Source organism: Erpetoichthys calabaricus, chromosome 6 (assembly GCF_900747795.2).
Source record: "Erpetoichthys calabaricus chromosome 6, fErpCal1.3, whole genome shotgun sequence".
Classification (NCBI taxonomy): domain Eukaryota; kingdom Metazoa; phylum Chordata; class Cladistia; order Polypteriformes; family Polypteridae; genus Erpetoichthys; species Erpetoichthys calabaricus.
In genome coordinates this window covers 75,774,784-75,802,063 of record NC_041399.2, presented here as the reverse complement: position 1 = coordinate 75,802,063, position 27,280 = coordinate 75,774,784, and the positions used below count along the sequence as shown (strand labels likewise).

The 27,280-nt window shown below is 35.8% G+C and overlaps 1 protein-coding gene across 1 annotated transcript in view; it reads left to right on the top strand.

Moving 5' to 3' along the window:
- ptprma (protein tyrosine phosphatase receptor type Ma) overlaps positions 1 to 27,280 on the top strand; it is a 796,186-nt gene that overhangs the window by 79,760 nt on the left and 689,146 nt on the right. The gene's annotated exons all lie outside the window — the stretch shown is intronic.

The window sequence follows — 27,280 nt, the reverse complement described above, 5'->3', positions numbered from 1 at the left end:
GGGGCAGCAACAGTTGCCATTTCAGCACCTTGCTGCCTTAAATTGCAGCAGGTATACTGTAATTTAGGCCTTTGACTTTCAACACTGTGTTTTAAATTAAATAGTCTGTGAATAGAATTGAAATCATAAATGCATACCTCTTCAATGATTTTTATAATAATCAATAGTAGAATGCAACAGGTGTAGAGTACCACTGCTAGGGTCCAGCTATGCAGCATATGTCAGAATCAATCCTCAGCTGGCCTGATGGCACCCTGCCCCTTTCAAAGTTATCCTGAGGATCTCACTGCTCTGTAAATGTACACTACTGAATATTTGTCTTTGTTGCTCACCCCATATAAACTCTTTGAACAGCTGATGTCCTCTAAAGCCAGCTTTCTGGCTGTCCTATACTCTTATGGAGTGCTACTTTATCTTTCTAGCAGTCTGCCTCTGTAGATTTTGTATGTCAGTTCATCTTCTAAAAACAAAGGATCCTGTTTTTTCTATAAACAGTGCACATAAAAAACTTTGCATGGATGATGTTCCTATAAGAGGTACTCATGTTTGAAATTTTCTTTGTCGATATTTGAAAATAAATAAACATTATAAAAGAACAATGAAACACTTTATTGAAATTTGGTCATTAATTCCTTTATCAAAGTAGATCCATACAGAAAATATTAATGAATAAAAGGTGCAATATAAATGCACATGCAGATTTCTTGTCAAATGGACTGCTTTTACTATATCTTTTAATAAGTTTAACTGAATTGACATATTTGGCTTTCAAAGTTTATATATATTTGCTAAATTATCCCAATCATATTAGAAATTAAAATTGCAATTTCAATGGCAGACATTTGCAGCCGAGTATGGTCATTCTCCACTACATTGCACCCTGCCATTGACTTAGAGACGAAAGAATGTATATAAATTAATGGTATATATTCCAAAGAAGCAGATGAAACTGACAATCAAACAAAACACACAAAATAAGAAGTAAATATAACCTCTCTTTGACAGATATCCTTTCTGTCTTAAACAGATATCCTTTCTTCAGGAGAGAAGAGGTTGCTTGCTTTCCTTTTAGACTTTCATGCTTTCCTCACCTTGTGTTTTTATTAAATTTTTGGCTTTCACCAACAGTCTCTACAGCTGTCTTCACTGCAAACATGAAATGGTCTATCACAACAAGACAATGTGTAGTTTCCAGTTTATTCTATTGGCATGTTGTAGGAATGCTTGAAGTTCTAAAAAAAAGGTATGCAGATAAGGGAAGAATGCATATACAACACGCAGGCAGTAATGGGTCAAAATTCAAATCCACTCTCTTGGAGCTAAACTCTGTGTCACCATGCCATCCCTAAGGTGAATGGTGATTAATGAAATTTGAAGAGAATTTTTTATTAAACTTTATAATCGTTATAAAGATACAAAATATATTTTTGAATGATTTTGTAGTAATACTGCATTATCAATTACTGTAATTAAAAAGACAGCCAACTGCCTATTGAAACCATTGAACTTCCCTGTTAAGAACCTAACTAGCAAGCAGTAAAAATTAAATAGTAATTACATTTCTTAAAAATGTGATCACTGCACAAATTAGTTGTATTGTATTTGAAAATATTTTAATAATTTGATATATTCTATTGGATTGTTAAGAATGACTATATAATGTTAATAATCCATTTTTGAACTTATCAAGGCATTGATGGAATGCAAATTCTACAAACCACTCCTAGGGACATAGCAAAAAAAGAAACATCTGTAGCTTTTGAAGTGGCTTGTCATCTTAGATTCCTTCTGACTACAACACATTCCTACAGTGCAAGTGGTGGTGGTGACAGATAAGGGTAGGGACTATGCATTACATATACCGATCATATTCCTGAAATTCTGGTCTGGCAAATGTCATTTCAAAGTCATTTGCCCAGATTAAGCATTGCATGCCAACTATCTATATTTATTAAAAAAAATATAGAAAAGAATGTTGCCTGAAGGCGGCACGGTGGTGCAGTGGGTAGCGCTGCTGCCTCGCAGTTGGGAGACCTGGGGACCTGGGTTCGATTCCCGGGTCCTCCCTGCGTGGAGTTTGCATGTTCTCCCCGTGTCTGCGTGGTTTTCCTCCGGGCGCTCCGGTTTCCTCCCACATTCCAAAGACATGCAGGTTAAGTGGATTGGCGATTCTAAATTGGCCCTAGTGTGTGCTTGGTGTGTGGGTGTGTTTGTGTGTGTCCTGCGGTGGGTTGGCACCCTGCCCAGGATTGGTTCCTGCCTTGTGCCCTGTGTTGGCTGGGATTGGCTCCAGCAGACCCCCGTGACCCTGTGTTCGGATTCAGCGGGTTGGAAAATGGATGGATGGATGTTGCCTGAAGCAATTATTTATGTTGGCATATGCTGTAGGTTAAGTACATAGAATTCTGAAAAAAAGGATATATTCTGGTAAAGGCTAATTTCAAGCAACCTAATTGAAAGAACTAATAAATTTGGAAGAAATACATATTTTAGGTTTGAAAATCAGGTATAAGAATATTTAATTGATTATGGTGCGCACATGATATTATGATATAACTGAATATTATGGGCACATGACCTTATGATAATTTGTCTTCTTAGTAACTATAAACTTTACTTATACATGTAGGTATGTAATAATGAAGTATTAAATAAATTGGTACAATTTTAATTAAAAAAAATCACATTTTTCCTTTGCTACCCCTTTAATGATTATTTTTCTCACTAACCTAAACCTGCAGAACAAAGCATGGTGTGGCAAAAGCAACTTCTGGTTTAGCTTCATTGACTTGGGTTCTTTTCATCTTTTTCTGTTTTTCCTCTCACCCTGTCCTTGTCAAATAAACCTACATTTTTGTTCATATTTAATACACCAGCTACTGTATGTCTCTCCCTGGTACTACAAGGTGGGTGAAAATGACTTTACCTCACTGCTCTGCTTTACTTCATTTTTAGCTTCATTTAAACTTCTGTCTGTCTTTTCAATATTCCTTTTACCTATCTTATTAATATTTATACTTTATTTACTTACCTATTTGACTTTAGCTTTTGTTTTTCTAGATGTACTTTTTTCAGCTGTCACCTTTAAAAAAAACCAACACCTTATCATAGTCAATTTGTGTAATTTGGACTTTAAATTTGATATCACATTGTCAAGTGCATATGAGATAATGAAACATACAAGTTAATATTAACATAAGTTAAATATTGCTATTGCTCCCAGTATTATTGTGTTCCTAATTAGATAACTGAGTGCTAGCGGTAATTTATAGATTGTATGAAGTATCTATATGCTTCCAACCATTGCTGAACTAACTTAATCCAGTTTAGGGTAAAGAATGATTATTAGGACTGTAATTGAAAATGGAGATACAATTGGTTTATGTCAGTTTTGGCAGCAAAGCATAATGAAAACACCCAGCACACACCCTAGCCTGGTACAATGCTGAGATTAAATCACAGAATGTTGTGCTTAAAAATGATTACAAGAACAATAATGTAAAATTATAAGACTGTTTCTTAGATAGATTTTTATTTTACCAGTAAATAACAAAGAAGACACTTCTTTATGTCCCATACACACTAACTGTTTTTCTAAATGGTTTCTAACATTGTATGCCTTTCATGCACAGGCCCTGGCCAGCATATATATTTTCTTTCAGTAAATAAAAAAATAATCATTACATAACATGTTACTGCAATGTGTAGAGTTACTACCATACAACAAGGTTAATGACACAAAACAAGAACTATTGGGATACAGTTCAGCATGTTGAGTTTGATACTAAATGAAGCCCAATCGGTGGAAGGCAACCAGTTAGTGTAGATCAGCCAAACTTGTCTTTGTTTATGCCAAAGTTTATTTTCCCCAGGAACAGTGTTGACTGCAGTTTTTTTCAACAGTGTTAGATGTTAGATGGATCTTCTAACTTACGTTTGTGGAGTTCTGATTAATATTTATTTACATGCACAATAGTTTTGGTTAGTTACTTTGTGATAATGTTTGTTAATCAATTTAACTCTGTGTGCTTGTGCTCAATGAAAGATGGCACATAAGTAAAAGCCTGAATAATATAGGTGTTTTGAGATAACATTTTTTATGGCATTTTAGTTTTAATTAATAGCATGGCACATACCTGAACTAGCTGTTTTAAATAAATCTCTTTCTTTAAACTGTTCACAAAGATACATTGTCTCAGAATGCAGTACAGATTTTCAAAATTTGCATACTGTTTGAAAAACCCTACATAGTAGTACAGTGTATATATATATATATATATATATATAGATAGATAGATAGATAGATAGATAGATAGATAGATAGATAGATAGATAGATAGATAGATATCTAGATAGATAGATAGATAGAGATAAGGGCCAGCCATCTTCTAAACCGGCTTTATCATGAGTACGGTTGCAAAGAGATAAAGGGACTGAGATTAAATTTTTATATATTGTGTGATTGTACTTTAAATATGTACATGTTTCCCCTCTACACCATTAGTTTGTTTGTTTCCCGTCTACAGTATTATTTTCTTCAGTAAGGTAATTTGAAATGCAAATTTACACATGTATGCTAATAACATTTAAATTAACACTAATTACTAAATCCAGGTGTGTATTCTGCCTCTGTACAGTAGCAAGTACGATACCAGAAGTCTATCCAGAGTTCACTCCAAAGTATGTATCCTTAAACCAGGAAAAAGTGTATTATTTGATTTGTAGTAAGGTACTTAAATAAGCTTTATATGTATTGCAGGAATTCTATAGTGATCTAACATCCAATTGTTGGAAATAAACTTAACACGGTTGGAGCTTACCTGTTGGTCCTGTGTATTAGTCCACCCTGCAATGAATTTAAACCTAATCCAGGGTTGATTTTCACCATGTGCCTTGATGGTGTCATAATAGAAACTGGATCTGAACTACAAGACCATGTTGGAAAATGTATTGCTGGACAACAAAGTATCTTTCATGTGATTTCTAATTAAAGTTTGTGATGAATTGAAAGTTAATAAAGAAAATCAGTGAATGCTTTTTGAAAGTTCTCATTATGCTTTTTCATACACTAATTTTCTAACCTGTTTATTCCAGTAAGAGCCTGTCATAGCACCATAGATTCAGAAACTACCTATCCAATATTTTAGTGCATTCTAAAGGCTGAGTTATACTACTTCGTCCAGCCTATGTCTTCAAAAGCAATTACTTGTATGTTGTGCTGCACTGCAGGAAAACACCTGAACATTAGTTGGCAGTGTTTGGAGGATGCGAGAAAAGCAAGTGATCCATTAAAACACAGGCAGTTTTTGCCCTCTAGGATCACTGCCCCTCTTGCTACACATTTTCTTCCGTAGGCAAACATATTTGTCCCTCACATTTTTCCATATTTTCATACATTTGCCGACTACTAAACCAATGTTAGCCAACATTTCATGCCACAAATTGACCGCCATTTGATTGTCTTTGTAGTATGCTCTAGTATAACTACCAGACTGTCCAATCAGAGTCATCTGGGTCTTTGTAGGCTGTGCATCAACACAAAGCATAGTCACATTTTTAAGGAGGTACACATCAGGCTGCTTCGGCTCTTTACAGAAGTATAAATCAGTTTTTATTAACACAAGACCAAATGTAAAGCACCAGTTGCCATGACAAGAACATCTTTGGAATTTGGAAGAAAAACTAGACTAGATTAAATTTCAAAAGCCTAAATTACAAATTTGGCTAGTGCCGTGGATGGTGCTGGCACCTCATTGATTCTGTGTCAGTATGTCTGTGTGGAAGGCTGCTTCGGCTCTTTACAGAAGTATAAATCAGTTTTTATTAACACAAGACCAAATGTAAAGCACCAGTTGCCATGACAAGAACATCTTTGGAATTTGGAAGAAAAACTAGACTAGATTAAATTTCAAAAGCCTAAATTACAAATTTGGCTAGTGCCGTGGATGGTGCTGGCACCTCATTGATTCTGTGTCAGTATGTCTGTGTGGAGTTTGCATGCTCTAACATTGTTTACTGGGTTTCTTCTGGGTTGCCTGGATTTTCTCCCCACATTCGCAGATACAGGCAGGTTACATTTATTGATGATTGCAAATTGGCTCTGTGTGAGTGAGCCTGGTGCAGAGCTGTTTCCTACCTTTTGCTTGGTGTTGCCAGGAGAGGCTCATCCAACTCAATCATGTAACATCAAGCTGTTAATCAAAATTTTATTTGTACAAATCTTTTTTTTCCTTCAGGATATAAATAGCAGCCAAAATATTAGCTTATTACCAATACAAATGGCTGCCTTGAGTTTACTCATATATAAAAATATTTGGTGATCTGTATTTTCAACTTCTGTACCCATTTCACTATTGCTGGGAGATAAATAACAAGTGTGCACTCATGCGTGCATTGCTTAATTGATCCTGATTTACCTAATTGCAGGACACACTAGCACACAATACTCACCCATTCTGTGCCAGTTTGGAGCCTCCAGTTATCCTAACCTGTATGTTTTTAAGATAGGGAAGAAAAAAACGGAGTACCTGAACAAAAATCCACACAGAGAATTTGTTATGAATCAGACGAAAATACATGTTTTCTGCTTTGAAAAAAAAAAATTGTTTCAAGTTTTTTTTTTTTTGATATTTCTGAAGGTTGTGGACATCAGGAATTCTCCCTGTATAGTTAATTATGTAAGTCTAGACATACATTAATAATTTTGTTTGTTATGTTTTTGTTTTACATTTTGTTTGTGCACGGATGTCAATATTTTCGGTCCTTTTGCCATGATGTAATGTGCTATTGTTGGGGGGCATAGTTCGAGAAGTTGCACTGTGTGACTTAATTGGAGTGACCCCTTAAAAGCTGGTGCCACATTTGTTAGATTGAGGAACAGTGTGAGTTCTGGTTTTGACCTTGTGTGTTTAAGGTTTATGCTCCATCCCTTGATCCTTTTTCTTAAAATTTACTAACCTTGTTCAGCTTCAGGTAGAACACAGTTTTCAAGCCTGGAACTGAGCCCTTATCTCTAGAACTTTGAGGCAGCTTAACTGTGTTTATTTTGCAAATAGGCAAGTTGAAGTTGTCAACCTAACATATGGCGCAAATAAACATACGTGGAAATTATGTTTGAAGCACTGGAAAAATATGGGAACTATGTAAACTTTACACATGTAGTGACAATTGCAGTATTTAAGCCTAGGATCCACTAACCACTTACTGACCCAAGTTCTGTACAGTGAAATCAACTCACACTAAGGAAAGAACTGCTTCTAAATACTAAGTATGCCTTAAAAATAGAATCAAAAAGTGTTTTTAAAAATCAAAATCAAATTTATACTTAGTAGCCTTATGTTGTTAACTATTGGATTAATCAGCTGGGAATAGTTGAACTTAAATCATTGAAATTAGTGAAAAATGCATTTATTTATGCATTTGTTTCAGAAGTCTGTATCCCTTTCAGAAGTAAAAGTAAAGAATATGCTTTACAGTATATCACCCAGCATATTACAATGCAAACAAAGAAGGCAGCCGTGAAACTGGTAAATGTAGATGTGTTGAAAACTGGTAGGCCATTTTTACATAGACATTTGAAAAAAAAAGTAAAGGCAACTATTACCAGAAGTATCTTACCAAACAATTTCTCTGTTTGTCAGCACCCTACTTGCCTTAGGTGGCTAAATGTATTTCCCTATTTGAGAGGAATTCAACATTATTCTTTAATGGTGGAGTGTTTTTCAGGGGCATCTGGCTTAAGTAGCTAAGTCTGAAAGTACTTCCACAGTACAGAACAGAATTTCACACATTTAAGGCATTTATTAGAACTTATACCTAGGAATCATTAGCAGAAGTAACAAGATATCCCAGTAAATATTTGATTTAACTTATATTCCCTCCAGATCACTTTTGGGTAGCAAGAGATGCTTCTTGAAATACAATTCCTTTAATTTATGAACAGTATTAAAAATGAGTACTTGTAGGGAACTAATATATACAATGTATACTAATATATAAGGGTACTTTTGTGTTAAAACCCCAGTCACATGTAGTATTTGGTGGCAGGCAGTGCTCAATGAACTACACACAGCCATTTCCCATGCTAGAGTGCAAATCGCCTTTTAATAATCATTCTGTTTACCAGCCAGAGGCTGATTTTTGTAATGGGGCAAAGCAAGCCAGAGGCAGAGGAAGATGAAAGCTTTCCTGAACTGAAGATGTCCAGTCTCACTTCTAAAAGGAGTGAGGCAAAAACTGAAATTGTATTTCCTGATTTGGTTATCTTTGGTAGAAAAATGTTTTGCCATTTTGAACTATGCTTTACACTGAGAAGGTATATTATGCCATCTTTGTTTATTATAAAGAATAAACTAGTAAGTAATACACTCTGTTCATAACTATAGTGAAAAATTTTCAATGCCTGTTTAAAAGCTGGTCTTTTGTATGTCTGTTCATAGTTTATAGTATGCAATGTATTTTGAAGTATTCTGCTAAGTGTGCCAAATAACCTTTTTGCAAATACTGCATAATGTAGAGGTACTGTCCATTTTTTATATTGACAGGCAAAAGATATGAACAGAGCATCATTCTAGCTGTTGGGTTTGTAAAACATGTAAGAGCTAACTGTTGGTTATATGTTGGAATGTTATATTACTCTTCTGGGTATGAAGCACACAAATGAGGGCAAGAACAAGAATACTATTTCATGATTATTCATAACCTTTATAAACTACCATTCAAAATTTGGGAATACCCAGAAATTGTAATGTTTTTAATAGAAATGTTACTTTTGTTGTTTTTTTGCAGAATGAGGGTTATTTCATTTGATAGATTGTCAAGAAACAGATTTTTTCATGTAAAGGAGTCTATTACTGTCTTGAAAGAAGAGGGTGAAATGGATCTAACCATAGCAGAAAAATCAGGGGAAGGCCCAGATGCATAACTGCATAAGACATAAGAGGATAAGTACAGTCAGAGTGTTTAGTTTAAGACGCAAACACCTTACAAGTCCTCAGTTGGCTTTTTCCTTAAATATACACGAAATATCAGTGTCATCTTGACAGTGAAATGGTGACTCCAGGTGCTGACCATAATACACTTTTCCAGTCATTTTTCATCCAACATGTGTGTGTTCTTTTGCCTATTTTACCCTTTCCTTTTTTACCAGTTTCAAATGTAGGTTTTCTTTGAAACTCTGCCTCAAAGGTCAGCCTCTCAAAGTTGTCTTTTCACTGTTGCAGATGAAACTGATATTTGGCGTGTATTTAAGGAAAAATCTAAGTGAAGACTTGTAAGGCATTTGTTTCTTAAACTACAGACTCTGGTGTCCTTATCCTCTTACACAGTTGTCCTGCAGAGCCTTCCCCTTCTGTTTCTATCCTGGTTAGATCCAGTTCACCCTCTCCTCTCAAGACAGTAATAGAAGGCTTTTTACGAAATCTCCATTTTCTTGGCAATCTGTCCCATGGAGTAACCTTCATTCTGCAAAAACAAAAGCAATAAACAGACATGTTTTTAGAGAATGTGGTTTCATTTTGGCCATTTCTTAACCCAGAAATGAACTTTAGGGATGCCAGTACTTTGCAACTGAACTTAACAGTTTTCAGTGGTAATGCAATTACAAAGATTTCTCTAATATCCAAATAGCTTTTAAAATAATTAAGGATAATTTAAGGGAGCTAACCATTAGAACACCAGAGGAATGGCTGCTGAAAATGGGGACTTTGCAATGATATGTGAATATTAAATTAAAAATAATTTTCAGCAGTAATAGCCATTAGACACTCTATTCATGTCTTGGGTGAATTTTTAATATTTGATAACTTGATTTAAAAGATATCAATTTCAATTAAAAACATGAACATTTCTGGATGTGTCCAAATCTATTGACTGATAGTGTACATGCAACCATTTAATGTGACACTAATGAATGCTGAATTTGTCATATTACCAGTTGTGTTTTGATGTTTCCATGTGACAGGAATCTAAAGCATTTTATGATATTTTGAAAAGGATATGCACCTTAAAGGTATTTTTATATTCAGATTTACTTTAAATGAGTTGGGAATACTGAAAATCGATCCATCAGTTATTCTTTACAGTAATCCCTCACTTATCGCGGGAGATAGGTTCCAAGGCCGACCACGATAACTGAATTTCCGCGAAGTAGGGACACCATATTTATTTAATTATTTAACGTGTATTTGGACGTTTTTAAACCCTCCCTGTATTGTTTACAACCTACCCTTTACTCTATTAATAACAGGGAGAACTGCTAAGCAATATGAAATCGGTAGATAAGTTTACACTTACTGTATAGCAAAGTACACGTAGCAGCTTGTAGGCGGTCATGACGTCGTCGACCTTGTTGCAAAGATTCCTAAAGCAGATTCCATCCAGACTACTGCCTTATCACGTCCACTTGCAACTCGTTTTGCACCCTGGTTAAAGGACACTGTGGCCATAGATCTTATATGCTTTTCCTCCTTTTTAAATAAAATGAATCGTGGACTCATTGATGCTGTAATGGTGTTCTGCAGCGGTGTAGCTGTTCCCTTCCTTCAACATATCCAAAACTTTTACCTTTTCTGCAATCATTTGCATCTTCTGTTGGCGCTTGGACACGGCCCCTGAAGCAGTAGCACGTTAATGCTGAATGAGTGAGATGAGACTTCCTGGTTAATGCAGCACTCCGTCGCTGAGCCAATCAGCAGCACACAGGAACTTAACTGCGTGCTCTGATTGGGTAGCTTCTCAACCATCCGCCAATAGCATCTCTTGTATGAAATCAACTGGGCAAACCAACTGAGGAAGCAAGTACCAGAAGTAAAAAGACCCATTGTCCGCAGAAACCCGCGAAGCAGCGAAAAATCCGTGTTATATATTTAGATATGCTTACATATAAAATCCGCGAAGTCGTGAATCTGCGAAAAGTGAACCGCAAAGTAGCGAGGGATTACTGTATTTTAAACAGCAGTTTTGCAGAACACCCACTTTTAAAAGGCTCTTGAAAAAGAGCTCAAAGTTACACTTTGAAAACAGAAAGGTAAAATGCAAGATTGTTAAATAAATAATAAAATCTTCTGCCTCATATTTCCATTACTGTTGGTTCAAATTCTAGCCTGAGCACTGAGTATGTAGAGTTTACACAGTCTGCCTGTGTTTATATGGCCCTTCTTCCAGGAATTCTTGTTTTCCTCCCACATCCAAAAGACACATCTTTTAGGTTAATTGACTCTAAATTGACCCAGTCAGTATAGATGTTTGAGTGAACCCTGTGATGGGTTGACACCCTAAGCAGAGTGAGATTCCAGTTTAGACTCAGTGTTGCTGACATAGCAAGTTAGAACGTGAATGACCAAGAAAATTAGAACATGGATGAATGAATCACCTTTTCTTAGCCAATTCTCACCGATACCTTAATCTGACTCTGGTAATTGGGACAATTATTTTAATTAAATCTTTGTTGTAGCCTTTTAATTTTAGTTATGTTTTATATTATTTTACAGAACGGTATAAATACTAAATGCATAAACCACTGAATCTCCTTCATTAAGTAATTGACCTGTGTTGCTTCTTTTTTCGATTTCCGTTATAGCCAAACATTTTCACATTTCACAGTGGGCTAACTTTGTGTAACTGTACTCTACATTGGGGTTTAACTCCTCTAGAAAAATATTAAATATATTCTCACTTTAGCCTGAAACGGTTACCCAAGTGCAGTTGCTGTGACCCAGGTGTACAATAAACCATGTTACTCCAAAAGCAGATTTTTCTCTTGTTAAGTGGACAGTTTAATTGGCTTTACTGCTTGCCTTTCTAATAAGTATTACACAAAGAAAATTGCAAATAGCAAGACATCAGCAAAAATGCCCCGTTTATGTAGTTGCATTAATAATGACTTTTATTGTTACTTCACAAGATAGAAGTTCACCTCAGTGTAAAAGTGAACAATATGTACATTTGGACTAGGAAACTGAAAAAGGGGAAGCTGAAATCTGTTTAGTCAGTCCAGAGATAAAGAAGAGGAAGCAGAAGAATACAATTCTGAACTATATTGCTTTATGAGGGCAGTAGATGCAATTCGTCATGTGTTTGAAAATATAAATCTGGCATAAAGAAGGTCAGGGAAAGGGGCTGAAGATTTAGACTTCTTGGTTTAGAATTATCCTGTATCACAGGAAACAATTTAAAAACTCTCTTGAGATGATTATGAGGAACATTGCAGAGATTTAAGTTTATCATAAATATTCTTAAAGGTTCAATGTGCTCCAGGATTAAGCTGAACTTAAATGTCTTCAGCTATTCACCTCATTTCTCTCCTAAGATGCATGTGACTGGTTGCATACAATGGTAAGCAATTGGATTTGATCCTCTTAAAGGGAGAACTGACATTACACTATAATTCAGATTTGATTCTTGCAATTTTCTGTTCTAATCTGCCTTCTTTGGAAGCTGATTGCACGACAAGTAGCATTAGCCTTGGCAGCTGGGTTTGTTGCTTGGTCATCAGATAAACCATTACAGGGCACTAAAATATATGGCTCCCTGTGTATAATTCAATAAGCGACAAAATCTTTAGTCGTTATTTCATGATTTAAGTGCCTTGAGCACGGGAAAGGCGCTATATAAATAAAATGTATTATTATTATTATTATTATTATTTGGTAAATTTGTTTGACAAAGGTTAAGCATGTGTCTTTGTCTTAACATAACCAGTATACAACTACAGTATTATTGCCATGTAATTAGGTTATAATTAACCAACCACTATTAGATTAGGGAGGTACAGTGGTGCAGTAGTTGGCGCTGACACCATATATCTCCAGGACCTGGATACAGTTTCCTGCCTACTCATTATCTTTAAAGATTTTGCTTATTGTCCCCTGTTTATGTGGGCATTTTGATGCATCCCAGAGATGTGTATGTTAAGTTGACCGATGACTTTGAATTGACCTGGACTGAGTGTCTTGTGTTGCTGTGCTGCCAGCATTACTATGGGTTTACCGGTGATAGTGAATTGTTTATGGGTTTTTTTTTGTAGAGCAGAGATTTATTGTATGTCAAAGACCCAGAGATGTTTACATGTAATGAAGTTATACTGTTGGGCGTGTCATTGTGAGTGAAAGTAGAATATTTATTCAGCTGCTCATTCAAGTAATGATCTTTCTTGTTGTATTTCTGTAACTGTTTTTTAATAATATGCTGTATTTTGTAGTTAATGTGTGGTGTTTTATTCATTGTCTGCTGTTGGTTATATACCAGTGTCATTAGTCTGTGGGAGACATGAAACTTAATAATCTTATTGCACTGTGTGCACATGACAGTAATATTGAACGTGAAATTATATTATTCATAGCTGTGTGTTAATTATTGTTTTGAATAACATTCCAAACAGTCTTAGAAAGTTGTTGACTCAAGTGACTTGCTTGGTAGGTCTACAGGGGTAAACACTAATATTTTTGCTTTCATCCATTTATTAAATCAGTTCAATCCAACTGCAAGCTCACTGGACACCAGAGCCTATCTGAGTGTACACTATCATATATCCACATTTGCTCAGAACTTACCATGTTAGAGTTGCCATTTAAACTAACCTGCATACCATTTAAATATGTGATGAAAACTGGAGAACCCAGCAATAACTGTGCAAAATGCAAAAATGTGCAAAATACACATAAGAAGTAAACTGTAATTCTAACCCAATGTATTGGAGCAGTGCAATCAAAGGTCACAGTGCTATGTTTAGTTTTCATTATAGATTTATTGTAATTATAATGTAAACTGTGAATGATATGAATCTCTGAATCTTTCAAATCAGCAATAACTGCAAGCAATGTATCCAATTCAGGTACTGTTATGAGAATCTGTAGAGATTGTCACTGTGTAGTGGGTGTTTAGAACACAAATTGCTGAAGCTTTGACATCCAGCAGATGAACACTGAATAACACACATTTCTTCCTTACCATGACATTTAGCTCACATGCTTAATCTGAAGTTTTGGCAATGTCATGTGCTTTTGTTCTAGTACATATTTTTTAATGAACAGTCTTGCTGCTAAAGATGTACTGCATACACCTAATAGGAAAGGAATAAGTAAACAAAAATAGTTCAAGATCTTTCACAGTTAAAATTGATTTGTATCATTGTATACGAAGGGTTAAATAGTAAAAAAAAAAAAAAAAAAATATATATATATATATACATTCACAAATTTCTTTTGCACCTTTTGATGTGTACTCTACCATGTAGAAAATCAAAGGATCACTGTGCATAACACCCTCGTGCACTAATTTGTAATTTATCATTGGGCTTTTGTAAACCTAAGGATGTGCTTTGGTTCCTCAAGTGAATGCTGACTGAAGACTGTTGAAGAAGAAATGTGGCCAGCTGTTCTGTTTCTTAAAAGGATTTTATGTATTTTGTATGTAGCAGTCAGAAAATCCCCATATTGCATCTTAAGAAAAAAAAAAGAAATAAAGAAAGAAGTTTGTGAGATTCATAGATGATTTTATACAATTTATTGGGCATAGGAGTTATTTTTTACAAGGTAGTTAACATTTACACAATATTTTGCCTAGTAACTATTCTCTAATGTCCTTTTCTTGAAATAAAAGAGGAGAAGACAAGCAAAAACAATGTGCCTTCTATGGATTTAAAGTTTAACAAGGTGTGCCATATTGAAATATTTATCTAGAGCATCTCGGCATATTTATATGTACTATATCTGTCTGCTTGCATCTGGTTTCACAGCAGTGTTTTTTGCCATTTTCAGATGACACTGTGCTGTGTAGCTGTTTATTTGTATATAGAATTTTATTCACATGTATTATGTTTATAGCAAATAAATATGACAACACATTCAGAAAACATATGACGGCAGTATTGCATTCTTTACCTGATAATGAGATGCTCTTTGAGAGTGAGTGAATTGTATTTTTGTGCAGGGAGCAAAATTTGAAGTGTGACATTCCTTTGTAGAACCTCATTGTTCATTGTTTGCTTGCTTTATTTAACTGCCTCAACAAAAAACAAGCAGAAAAGCTTGGTGCTATCTAAAAGATATTGTGTGCAAAGAATCTCAGTTTAGCATGCCTTGAACTTAAGTTAAAAAAAAGTTATTTGCTTGCGATTTATTTTCTTTTTCTGTTACTAATCTTTTCATTCTTGATAATGTCCAGTGTCTTTATGTCTGTTATTTTGTTTACCCAAAATCAAATATTTATTTATTTATTAGAAGAATTAAGTGGATAGGACAGGTAAGCTTTACTGGGCTGAATGGCCTGTTCTTGTCTAGATTGTTCTAATGTTCTAAAGAATTACTTGATATGGCAGGGCCTTTGCAACACATTGCTTTTTTGGCATGGCTACATTGGATGTTAATTCATCAATAATAAGCATAGCTGATATGATATACAAATTAATTTACTTATTCATACATGTATATAGGATTTCTAAATCATGCTTAGGATGATATCATAAACTATAAAAGTATAGACATACTTTCAAAGACATCCAATGCAGTAGCTTATAAACCACCTATACCCCCTGCAGATCAGTTTAAATCATAATAGGCTCATTGCAGAACAAAACCTCTGGCCTGTTGTGAGTTTGGCCATCTCTGTAGGTATACATTATGGTAGTATGGCATTACTTCCAGGACTGGACATGAGTCATAGTGAAGCTTGTTCAGAGGATCGATGGACTGGTGTTGTAGGTACTATAGTCAGACAGCAAAGAAGAAAACTGCTCTTGTAAACTAGCTGCTAAAGCAACCCATTCCCGTACCCTTTATCACTGCACTCAAGAATCTGCCCTCAGTTCCTGTGCAAGTATGAATCATGTGCACAAAGGGCGTTTTCCTTCCTTCCTGGTAGTCTGCTAGTTGTATTTCTCTTGTATTCTTTTCAGCTGCCTTTGTCTGTCCCTTTTGCTCATATAACTTGGAATGGGGGTGGAAGAATTGAAGGTGCAGACATCCTCCTTCAAAGAGCCAGGAAGTAAAGCAGATTTACACCAAACAATGCAGTGCTGTTGATCCCCAGATCACTTGCTGTGAAATCGTGACTCCCATTAAATTGTTAGGTGTTTTCTGCCTCTGCTTAGTTCCCGTAAAAATCAGACCATTGTGTGTAAACTCTACCAAGTACCCTGAAGAACTACCTCATTAGCCATTTAGTATGCCTCAGTTTCCTATGCCTTGCTCGAGTGTCCTTCAACATTTGCAATACAGCAGTCATCCATGCATAAAAGCTTATACAGCCTCTTTTTTCTTTTATGACGATTTGTTATGTTATTTTTGGGTGCAGGTTTATGGAATTAAATAAGTATGTAAATGCATGTTAGGTGTAAGACATGCTCATTTGTGTGGGATAGGGAAATAAATTAAAAAAGATAAAAGGGCCTTTACCCATTCTCCCTAAATCCTCTGAGAAGTCAGTTTATTTCACACAGAATGTCATTTCACAGCAAGCAAAGCCCTCTCAGTGTTGGCATTTGGAAAGCCACCAGTCAGATTCCATTGATACGGCTCCTTTTATTTTCCCAAAGCAATATAGCGGGGGAGTCCATAAATTGACACTTTAGGACAGGCATGCAATTGCCTGAGGCAGGTGGAGATGCGTTGTGACTCTGTTCCGCTGACTTAGGACAGTCAGCCCTCCTGAGGTTCAGTGTCCTTTCCGATGACAGATTGAGGTAGACAAGGAGCACATGGGTAGACAAACACCTCACCCAGGCACTTGCTGCCATTTAACAGTTTCCCTACTCTTGTGACATTTCCACTTCCCTTCTCCGCCCCGATCATCACTTGTTATTAACATCCTTTTCCTTCAATGACTAAGTGATCTGAAGTGACAGGATGCACTGGAGGTAACCAGCACACTTTGTTAGCAGCACGTTCTTGAATCAGGCTGTCAAGGGTCCTCATCTTTTCTGAAAGTGCATGCTGGGTTAAAAAGATTGGCGGAGGAGGAAGAAGAAGAAGAAATCAGATCTCATTCAGGATCAGCAAAAGTATTTGCAGCTGAATGTTATTTGTGATGTGCATGATGCTTCATTATTGTCTAGCTGAATACTTGCATGACATGAATCAGTAAAATTATATTTTGTCTCTGTTTATTTGTGTTTACTAAAACAGTATATTCAAAATACATTCTTAATTAAGCTTACTAATAGCCAATATTATCTAGTAGCTAAATAAGCTTTTTTGTTTCAAGCTCTTTTGTGCTTGTTTTATTTCTCAGCATGAACATTTGAATTAATTCACAGTGCTGAATTGCCATCTCATACCACACAGTGGGGCTTTTGCCATGTGACACACAATATCAAGGCTTATTTTTTGTTTGTGAAATGCGCAATCAGCTTTATGTCACCCACATTTTGGAGCCATATCAATTTTTCTTAGTGAGGATCCTTAATATTCAGCAATCATATCCAAACTGTTGACCCACATCTGCTATAGGCTAGCCAGCAATGTGGCCTGGTGACATGTCACTCAACTGTGTGAAAACAATAGAACGCAACAGTTTTGTATTTATAAAGCTCCTTAGGTGGTGCTCAGTGCAGTGCTGTATATTAAAAAAAAACCTAGATTTGTTCTCTATTTGATTAAAAAATCTATCTTTATATTTGATCCTTCTGCTGTATTTTCACTTTCATAGCTTTTCACACTTTCAGGTTTTGCTTTATTCGCTGTTTCAGAGAATACAAAATGATAGTTATCACTATGAATAGATTTGATTATTATATATCATTTGCATACAGCATATTAAAAAATGCATTGTAATGAGTAATGTTTTATATAAATTAAAGGTCTTATTATTCCCAGTGATGTTCATGTATATTGGATTCATTATTATTAGTAGTATTCATGTAAATAGAAGATTCATTATTAACACTAAGGTTAACATCTGTCACTCCCTTCCCATCTGTTTGTCATGATAAGGATCATGATGGCAGCATACATAGTTGGACAGATTAAGACACTCCAAAAGTCAGTCTCCAGGTACTTCTGGCACTCCAGTTCCAACCAAGACATAAAATTCCTCCAGTGGTTTCAGTTTCTGCCCTTGAGCCTTCACTGAATGGGAGATGAAGTTGTAATATGTGACCAGCCCAATTCATCTAGCTGGTATCAATCTGCACAAGCAAGTTATAGTTTCCCATTAATGCAGCAGTGAAGTAATTTCATTAAGTCCATTTCAAAAAAAATGGGAGACTCTTGTCACTACCTACAATGAGGATACTATCAAAGGAGTCATTTGTGTATAGACAATCCAAAACTGTATTATTCTTGTTGGGGTGGGTAAGCTGGTATGAAGAAAAATGCTGACTTTGCAAGATTTCCAACAGCTACATGAGCAAGGCAGCGACCATCTCTGAATGCAAGGTATCATTCCGTCACAGGCCACACATTTATGGACATTCAGTCATATGGGACCACTTTAGAGCTGTCAAAGATGTGCAGGTTAGGTTATTTATTGTCTTTAAAAAGTTCCAGTGATTGTGTGTGTGGTAATGATAAACTGGTAACTTATCCAATGTTTACTAGATTGGGGCATGTGTTTGCTATGATACTGCATATCATTGGGCACATGGTGCTCATGCCGTGCTATGTATGACATCATAGGGCGGAGTGGTGGCTCTAATGCTAAGGATCTACGCTGGTATCCCGAAGGTTGCCGGTTCGAATCCCTGTCACTGCCAAAAGTGATCCTACTCTGCTGGGCCCTTGAGCAAGGCCCTTAACCTTCAATTGCTTCAGGGGCGCTGTACAATGGGGTATGCGAAAACTAACAAGTTCCTAATACAAGAAATTGTATAAGATGAAATAAAGAACGAAAAAAAAATGGTGACCATTTTATAAAAGAGTGTCTAGCAGCTTTGAGGATGTTTGAGCTTTGTTCAAAAATAAAGGACAGACTCTGCAATATATGATGTAGTGCTGGAACAAACAGGTAAGGAGTTTGGTTTTGACTTTATTTCTTCTCTGATGTCGAGTTTGGTGTTGACACGTGTATGCCACTGTTCTAAAGAGTCGTGTACCAGGACTCTGTGCCATGGAGTTTCACTATTACAAATGCTCCCTGTGTGTAATTGTAATTTTTTTGCCTAAAAACATGAAGTTCTAGACCAGCAGTTTAAAGTTGTATGTTACAGGATAGAGCATTGCCATTCCTACTGGGAAGTTTCAGGTCTAACACAAGCATTGCCATGCTCTGCTTCGTAAGTGGAAACTGGATATGCTTTTCCACATTAGCAGGGAATTAGGCTGCTTTTAACATCTGGAACACCCTAGGATATATGTGCTGGTATCAATTATACATCTTTGTTGGGGAAAAAATGAAAAAACGAGAACATGGCAGCCTACCCAGCTCTGTGTAGCTTTGAAATTTCTGTAGTTTTACAATTGCCAAATCCATACTATGGCAGGTGATATTCAATTCAATTGAAGTTTTTTTTTCTGTAGCGCCCTTCACTCAGTGTAGGCTAAAAGTGCTGTAATGTTAATAGTTTTTCAGTAGAAATTAAGGAAGATGTTATGTAGTTTTTAGTGTTTTAAAAATTTTCAAATCTGATTTGTCATGGTGGAACATAAAAAGGAAAATGAAAGAATCAGCATCAGTGTGTTACAACTGTTAATTCCTACCCTGTGAAGTTTCTGAGGTGGGAGTTTATCTTGCCCATGGCGAGGCTTGGAGCTTGCCATTTCCTGGTTGATAAAGTGGCTTTATTTGTGTTCATTAATGATACATTATTTTTGGAAGCCTACACTTCATTACTGTGTTTTCTGTCTAATTTGGGAAAACAAGTCACTGAACAGTTTAGTGCTGTGATGTAACAACAAGCCTTTTTTCTTCACGAGTGCCATTAAAATCTGTCAGCTTGTTTTTTTAGGAAAGCAGGCTTCTTGTTGTATGCTTCTATAAGGTAAAGTCTAAATTGTTGTTTGTTGCATACACTTCTTTTGTTAGCTTCTGCCAACTGGAGTAACGTATTGAATGCCAAGCCAATGCCTGAAGGAAAAAAGGATAAAGGAAAATGGAATTTGCATAATATTCTTTTAACAGTCATTGCTGCCCTGAAATTACTCGGCGTGATAACCAATTGAATACACTACCTCATAGCTTTCCATATGAAACTGAATGCCACTTGTATAAATTATTCATAGTAGCCCAGAGGCAATAAATCAGTGAAGCAAGAGCTAAGAAAATTAACTACCAATTAGTGTTTATTTATGGTGACTAGTCTTTTTTTATTTTTGCTTTTACAGACCAACAAAACTTAAATCAACAGAGCAAGCCCTCAGCAAAGTCAGAATCCAGAAACAGCCATTCTGGTCTTCTTGTGATTTAATCTTAATATACAGTTTGATAATGGGAATTTCAATGACCCCAAAAACTGGATAGTTTCCTTGGAAGTTTACATCAAAGATTTTAAATGTCTAATTAAATTTGGTTAGTTGCATTAAACTGGTCTAGATGGGAAAAATGGAGATAAAGGTATGGCATTATTACTTGTAAACAAGAAGTATGTTGTGTTACTGCTTGGTATTGCCCAGAGTCCACAGTAGCAACAGTATTTTTATTTTTGGTTTGCAGTAGAATGCTCTGTTCTGGAATCAGGAGTTGCAATTAAAAGTCCCATAGGCAAGACAATAATATTGTCTAATTGTGGCCCCTGGTCACATTATTATTGCCTTTTCTTGACATTCTATTAAATACTCTGGAAGACATAACTTGGGAAACCTCGCTACTGTCTATAGGGAACAAGCACAAAGACTCCTGCAGGCCTTTCACAAAATCTCTTGGTATAATTACAACCCTCATATTATTTCCAGGGGTCTTGCTTTTCATAGTCTTTGTTCCCAAGTGTAATCTTTTCCAAGGTTGTCTTTTCCAAAAGGAAAAACACCAAAACATATGTGTTGTGCTTTATTTCCTTCCTGATCTAAACCATTAAGCCCTAAGTATATATAAATTCATACAAATTTACAAACAGAATTTTGCTTTTGCTGTTAGACTCTATATCTAAATACAAAATGGCTTCCATTTTGTCAAAAAAAAAAATACACTTGGTTACGTGTACAGTAGTAATGCATAAGGCATGGAAATACAATTTTAAGTATAAAGAATGCAATTAAAAATATAAAATTATTCACTCCCATTATAAGGTTGGAGTAAACAGTACTCACTTGTCACTAGAAAATGCTTGACTGCACCGTGGCACCTCTTGGAACAATGCTGATGCCTTTGAACAGTACCATAAACTCTTTGTCAGGTTTATGAGTCACTAAAATAGTTTTTACTTCATAAGCTTAAAAAGGCACAGTTGCTACATAGGTTTAAAAAAGATTGTAGAAAATGTCTAGCCCAGGGGTAGGCAACGTCGGTCCTGGAGTGCCACAGTATGTGCAGGTTTTTGTTCCAACCCAGTTCCTTAACGAGAACTCAATTATTGCTGATGAAGCACATATTGCTTAAGTGACATTTTAATGCTTCATTTTAGTGGTCTCGCTTGTTAAGGTTCTCCAACCTTAATTGCTTATTTCAATCTTAAACTGCTGCATTCAGTGTTTTAATTGCTCCTTATTAGCAATAAGATGTAAAAGACAAAGCAGCCAGCAGTTCTCCAGCTAGCTTTTTTCCAATTACATCTGTGTGTGTTCATCATGCACTGTTTGATTTAATAAAACACTTAATAGAAAAATGTGACAGACTGAAAATGATCTGTTTTAGGCTTCAAATCTACGATATAAAAGCCTTACATTGCACAGACTAACAAGCCATAAAATTAAATAAGGTCTGAGATTGGCAATGATTGGTTTCTAATTAAGCAATTGGGTTGGAATGAAAACCTGTAGCCACTGCGGCTCACCAGGACCGACATTGCCTACCCCTGTTTTACATCTTATTGCTAATAAGGAGCAATTAAAACACTGAATGCAGCAGTTTAAGATTGAAATAAGCAATTAAGGTTGGAGAACCTTAACAAGCGAGACCACTAAAATGAAGCATTAAAATGTCACTTAAGCAATATGTGCTTCATCAGCAATAATTGAGTTCTCGTTAAGGAACTGAGTTGGAACAAAAACCTGCACATACTGTGGCACTCCAGGACCGACGTTGCCTACCCCTGGTCTAGCCCATACATGTGTTCTTGAAAAATGAATCCATAGGACCGCTGGAGTTTATTTATTGTACATACTAGCTATGTTACCAAGAATACATTTTAAATATTTGATATTTGATATTTCTTACCTTACATGTACATTCAGTATTCCTCCTACAACTTTCCTCTGTATCCTTCTGTGTCTTAGTCTCTCTTACCTGGTGCTCTCTTTTTCAGTTGTGTTTCTGTAAAGTCTGCTTCTTAGAGTCTCATTTTGGGGCACCTTGCTCGCCTCTTGTTCTCCTTTTTGAATACCACCAGTGGTATACAGGCTTCTTTTACCTGCTGTGAAAAAATCATTTTTCTTGTGAATACCTCCCATATTTGAAGGCTGCTCTTTAATATTTAGCAAACTAATGACGTTCAGTACATTATTCACTTTGTTGTCAATAAAATGCTCCGTTTTAACTTATTTTTTGTAAAATTGAAAAAAAATTCTCATGATCGGGAATTGAACTTTGCAACACTAATACCCCCCTAACATATTGCTTCACCATTCCTACCACTGAGCCACCAAAGCCAAAAAAACAATCAGACCAAACCGAAACTGACCAATCAAATCACTCAGAGGAACTGGACACGTACAGACACAGACAGTAGCGTTTTATTATATAGTACTGTAGATCATTTAGTTTATACCCCTCAACTATTTATGGCAGAAGAAAAGAGTTTAAATAGTGAAACGTTTAATGTAATTAATAACAAAAGACAGGTTTCAGTCTATCAGTTAGTGTCAATTATGTATTGCACACTTCCCAGTCTCACTTAGACATACACCCAGTTCTGCTGCTGTGTCTATTTTCTTATAGTTATCTCAGACTGATTCAATATCTGACATCTTCTATTCTATGCACAGAGTAAAAGAAATGCACCTTCTTGCAGCATGATTAACCCCTTTTACAGGGTGCTGTGTTATGGTGCAGATTTGTCACATTATGAAATAATAAATAATGCATATTTAATCTATCAGGTAAACTGTTAACTAAGAATAGCACAGTTTCTTGGGACAATTTCATTTGAAGAAAACATTTAATGGAAAGGAATCACACTGCAGAGGAATCACATTGCTTTTAGTCTATTTAAATTGAAGACTTGATCACAAATCACAGAAAAAAACATTGAAGACTTATGATATTTGGTATGAATAAGATGAAGATATAAAAATTATCAATATATGGTGTAAAATAGCTCTGTTTCCAAACTGCTATAGCAGTACTGTATATGTATAAACCACAAGCTTTTGGTTTTATACGCATCCACAGAATTGCATTTTTTACTTTCATATTAATGGGGGCTTTACAAAGCCCCTTCCTTTTCATTTTTGGTACATAGCTCAATTCCAAGTAAAATTGTATAAATAACATAAAATTCTCTAACTTGCCTAATCAATTTCAAAGTCATGGAGGGATATGGGCCTATTTTGGAAGTTTAGTACAAATACATTTAAATGCACAAGCAAAGATGTGCTATAAAGGTGGGATATAACCAGAACAACAAGGTGGTGTAGTGATTAGAGTTTCAGTTTCACAACTCCCAACTCCTGTATAAGAATTCCATGTTAGTGTAGATGAGGAGTCTACACATTTTTTAAATGTTCATTTTGGTTTTCTCCTTGTACTCTAGTTTCTTTACACATGTCACAGGCAAGCAGATTAGGCAAACTGGCGATTCTGTATTGGTCATGGGTTTGTAAAAAAATGAGGATGTGAGTGTAGAAAATGGATACATGAAGCATATCTTCATTATTAACGTTTTGTGGAGATTCTGCAATATCTGTTTTGGGACATGTTCTTCACATCCTATTAGTGAAACACTTGAATATTTAATTAATTAACATACATTGATAAACAGTCAATTCTGTCCCCTAAAATATCCCTAGCATAAGCTGCACCATTTAGTATGCAGGGACTGAGATAAGTTTAAACTAAGTTGAATGATTTTTAATAGAAATTACCACTACAAATCCACACTCAAGCAGAAATAAAACTGCAGCATGGCTATATATATTTTTGTTCATTCAGAGAGTTTTGATTTTGGTTTGAAGTATTTTAGTGGGATTTAACCTTAAATACTTGCACATTTTCCTAGGTGCTCCTAATCTTCCCTAAACAGCAACCAAATATTAAAAAGCATGGTATTAAGCACTTTGTTTTTGGTCCCACATGTGTTTGTGTATCTCTTGTTATGAATAAGCAGACGTTTCTTGGGCAGCTACATGCTTAACAAATGTATTTTCCTTCAGTTGTTCCAGCATCTACGTTTTTACATTTTTAAAGTTTCAAAAGCATTTTGTGACAGAACTAACCAATATATCTATACAACAAAAACTTTTTAAAAACATTTTAAATAAACTTGAAGTGATTTAAAAATATACCTGTTATTTATTTAAAGAATCTGTATCTTTCAAATGAACTGGAAATTATTTAAGTGAATCTATAATTCATTTAAAGATAATTTTAAATAAACAAGCAGTTATTTGTGTAAATCAAATAACAATGTCATTATATAAATGGGAAGTAATTTTAAAAAGTACCTGTGATTCATTTCCTTTAAAATGGCAAACAATGATTAAAAAATATGTCTAAATGATCAAAATGTCTTTGCCAGATTAGCAGATATCTTTATATGCATTTGGGATATCTTTAAACAACTTAGTAGCATTTTAAAGGTTCAAAGATATCAATACATACTTAAAAGACATCTGTAATGTTTTTACAGATGTCTTTAAATATTTCAGAGTATCTTTGAATCATTGAACCTGCAGTACTGTGCAAAAGTTTTAGGCAGGTGTGAAAAAACGCTGTAAACAAAGAATGCTTTCAAAAATGGAAGTGTTAATCATTTATTTTCATCAATCAACAAAATGCAGTGAATGAACAAAAGAGAAATCTAAATCAAATTAATATTTGGTGTGACCACCCTTTGCCTTCAAAACAGCATCAATTCTTCTAGGTACACTTGCACACAGTTTTTGAAGGAACTTGACTGGTAGGTTGTTCCAAACATCTTGGAGAACTAACCACAGATCTTCTGTGGATGTAGGCTTCCTCACATCCTTCTGTCTCTTCATGTAATCCCAGACACACTCGATGATGTTGAGATCAGGGCTGTGGGGGCCATACCATCATTTCCAGGACTTCTTGTGCTTCTTTACGCTGAAGATAGTTCTTAATGACTTTGGCTGTATGTTTGGGGTCGTTGTCCTGCTGCAGAATAAATTTGGGGCCAGTCATATGCCTCCCTGATGGTATTGCATGATGGATAAGTATCTGCCTGTATTTCTCAGCATTGAGAACACCATTAATCCTGACCAAATCTCCAACTCCATTTGCAGAAATGCAGCCCCAAACGTTACAAGGAACCTCCATGCTTCACTGTTGCCTGCAGACACTCATTACTGTACCGCTCTCCAGCCCTTCGACGAACAAACTGCCTTCTGCTACAACCAAATATTTCAGATTTTGACTCATCAGTCCAGAGCACCTGCTCCCATTTTTCTGCACCCCAGTTCCTATTTTTTCGTGCATACTTGAGTCGCTTGGCCTTGTTTCCACGTCGGAGGTATGGCTTTTTGGCTGCAACTCTTCCATGAAGACCACTTCTGGCCAGACTTCTCCGGACAGTAGATGGGTGTACCTGGGTCCCACTGGTTTCTGCCAGTTCTGAGCTGATGGCACTGCTGGAATTCTTCCGATTTCGAAGGGTAATAAGCTTGATGTGTCTTTCATCTGCTGCACTAAGTTTCCTTGGCCGACCACTGCGTCTACGATCCTCAACGTTGCCCGTTTCTTTGTGCTTCTTCAAAAGAGCTTAAACAGCACATCTTGAAACCACAGTCTGCTTTGAAATCTTTGTCTGGGAGAGACCTTGCTGATGCAGTATAACTACCTTGTGTCTTGTTGCTGTGCTCAATCTTGCCATGACATGAAACTGTCTTCCACAACCTCACCTTGGTAGCAGAGTTTGGCTGTTCCTCACCCAGTTTTAAGCCTCCTACACAGCTGTTTCTGTTTCAGTTAATGACTGTGTTTCAACCTACGTGTGACATTGATGATCATCAGCATCTGTTTGGTATAATTGGTTGATCATACACCTGACTAATCCTACAAAATCCCTGAAGTTGTGCACGTGTACCTATAAGAATTGATGCTGGTTTGAAGGCAAAAGGTAGTAACACCAAATAATGATTTGAGTTAGATTTTTCTTTTGTTTGCTCACTTTGCATTTTGTAAATTGATAACAATAAACAATCATTATTTATATTTCTGAAAGCATTCTTTGTTTACAGCATTTTTTCACACCTGCCTAAAACTTTTGCACAATACTGTATATCTAAATGATAATTTGCCTGCTCTAACAATTTGTTCAAAATTTGTTTGAGAGCCACCAACAAATCAGTGCCTTCTGCCAATAGGGAAGTCATAGATGAATACAGATTGGTTAAAACATTTGAGTTTAATGAAACCCAACAAGTGAATGATTTTATCAGTAAATGGTAAAATATTTAGAGATTGAACTCTACCAGATCTCTGGAGATTTGCCACAGAGTGATGTGGAGTTTTGGGCTGTTTCCTTTACTAGAACCATCCAGGTGACTGACTGTATTTGCATGAACTTACTGTGTTTCCATTTACTTCATTTTTCCTTTCACATATCAAAAACATGCCTGCACTAATAATTAGTGACTACAAATGACGTCTTTGAGTCATTCCAGATGTGTGCATGATTGTGATTCTGAGACAGGCTGACATCCCACTAAGAGTTGCTTCTTGTTTTTGTGCCTAATGCATATTCTTAAGTTAGCTCTGGATTACGTGACCGTGTACTCGATTAAGTGGCTCCCATGGTGAATTCATGATGAATAATGCAATTCTTAGAAACAGAAAGACTACAAGTCACATGCAATAGCTCTGATTGTATGTATTCAGAATTCTTTCATGCACACTAGGACATTTTGTCTTGGATTTTTACTTTACGTTTCGTGTTACGAGGTACAATATGGATAAAGAAAAGCAGGATGTATGTTTGAGCAAATATCAGTGTATATCAGAAAATGTTCATTAACTCTTCTCTAGTGTTATAATTATTCTGTATATCTAACATGTACTATACAGTATAGCTCAGTTT